Source organism: Dendrobium catenatum, unplaced genomic scaffold (genome assembly GCF_001605985.2).
Source record: "Dendrobium catenatum unplaced genomic scaffold, ASM160598v2 original_scaffold_86292, whole genome shotgun sequence".
Lineage (NCBI taxonomy): Eukaryota > Viridiplantae > Streptophyta > Magnoliopsida > Asparagales > Orchidaceae > Dendrobium > Dendrobium catenatum.
In genome coordinates this window covers 242,371-244,456 of record NW_021404733.1, presented here as the reverse complement: position 1 = coordinate 244,456, position 2,086 = coordinate 242,371, and positions in this window count along the sequence as shown.

Genomic DNA, 2,086 nt, shown 5'->3' with positions numbered 1-2,086 from the left:
AAAATGTTTTCTCTCTCCTCAAAACGAGCTCATTTTCTTATATCATTAGTGGGATCGGCCCGGCCGATCGCCACATCGTCCCGGGACGATCAGACCAAAATCGATCGTCCTGGACGACTCCCAGAACTATTCTCAGGACGATATTTTCTACAGTGCAGATCGGCCTGGACGATCTCACTATCGTCCCGGCCGATCCTGAGAAAAAAAATCACTTTTCCCAGCAGCTACAGCTACAGCAAAGGAACGAGGTCTCACATTTCCCTTGAGCCAATTTCTAACCTTAGCCAAATTGGATCAAACTGATGGTACTATTGGGTCCCCTATGACCCAACACACCTTCCCTAGTTGACCCAGCCCTTGGGTCAACTTGGGTTAGGAATTAGGCTAACCCAAAGAGGTCAAAACCACTATGGGTTGAGTCTTTTCCCAACCTAGGCCCCACCAGCCTAATTCAACACTTACATTGGCTTATCTTAGACCCAAGGGCATCTACCCTAGTCAGCCCCACCGTTAAGTTGACTTGGGTCAACATCTAGGCTAGCCCAAAGTGGTCAAAACCACTTTAACATGAGCCATCTCCCACCTCAGACCATATCAAACATAATTGACACTTGTATTGGGTGCCCCTTAACCCAATGTATGAAACCCTATAAATTTTCACAATTTCTTTTTTGGTTGAGATTCTGTTTGGGTCCGAGAAATGTGATTTGAACTCTCTGTGAGATGAATTTTAATTTAATCATTTATTTTATAATGTTATCTGAATCATAGAATAACTACAATGCATTCATTACATTTACTAGTTTTGTGATTCTCAGTTCAGTGATTTATTTAAATTGTAATTAACTACTTTTAAATATTTTATCAAAATATTTGATAAAAGAATAATTGAAAATTTAGATTGGTCTGTGTGGCTTGCTTAGTTGTTGTAGCTCACTGTGGTTTTACTTTTGATTTTCAGGATCCAGGAAGGGGAAAGAGCTTGTTGACTAGCAGTTCATGATCAAATTTGAGGTCATATGTATTTTTCTATTTTGATTTTTTTACTGTCATGGCTAGTTTAATTTTTAGTTTTATAGCTCTTGCATGTAGTCATGTACTATAATGTAGATATTTATTTTGATGAATAAAAGAAATTTTATGGATTAGTATTTGAATATTTTAGTAGCTTTGTAGTTTGTCATTTATTTCAATGAATATCGATAAAAATTTTGAAATAATTTCAAAACTAGATCTTGGGGTTTGCCTATCATAGCTCAACACGATAGGACCTATCCTGGTCAGGTTGGGTTGTGACATAATGAATCTTCCACATCAATCACATGACCTGAAATAATTCAAGTTGCACTCGAGCTGACCCAACCCTACAAGTTTGGGTCAACATGAGCCTACCTCCTTAATTAGGCTTCCCCAAGCCCAATTAATTGAGCACACCATTGAGCTCATACAACCCCCAGCATACTTTCCAACTCACTCTGACCTAGCTAGTGTCTGGTGATGACTAGAATGAATGGGAGAAACCACCGATGGTCCCCTCCGTCTCAAGCCTCATCTAATGCTGCCTAGTGGCTCAACCCATTGGCTTTGAGCTCACGGACCTCTAAGGAGGCGTCCACTTCCATTTTCCATCCATATGGTCATCCACTCGAGTGATCCTGACCTTCCATGGCCTCGGGAATGGCTTGAATAGGGCACCCTCACCCAGAGCCCCTCACTCGATCTCAACATTTCAAAAACCTTCCCTAGAGCTCTCAAACTTATCCTCTATCATTTCCTAGCTTCCCAACGCCTTTCGTCCACTTGTTCGAATGAGCTCCAGTGAAAACTCTTCACCCTCCGCTCAAACTCCCACCTCCAGTGATCCTCTAGCTTCGGTGTGTGAAACCCAAAAGTTTTCTTATAAGAATTTTTTATCTACAATAGTCAATATTTATTTCTAGAGTTATAATAAGTTCAAATCACAAACCATCTTCTCCTCAACATTTATAATGTATTGTTTCAGCTTTCATATTTTTTTCATAATTTTTGGGCATTATTGATTTTTTAAAAAAAAATCGACACATATTGATATAAGCAGGGTTTTTAG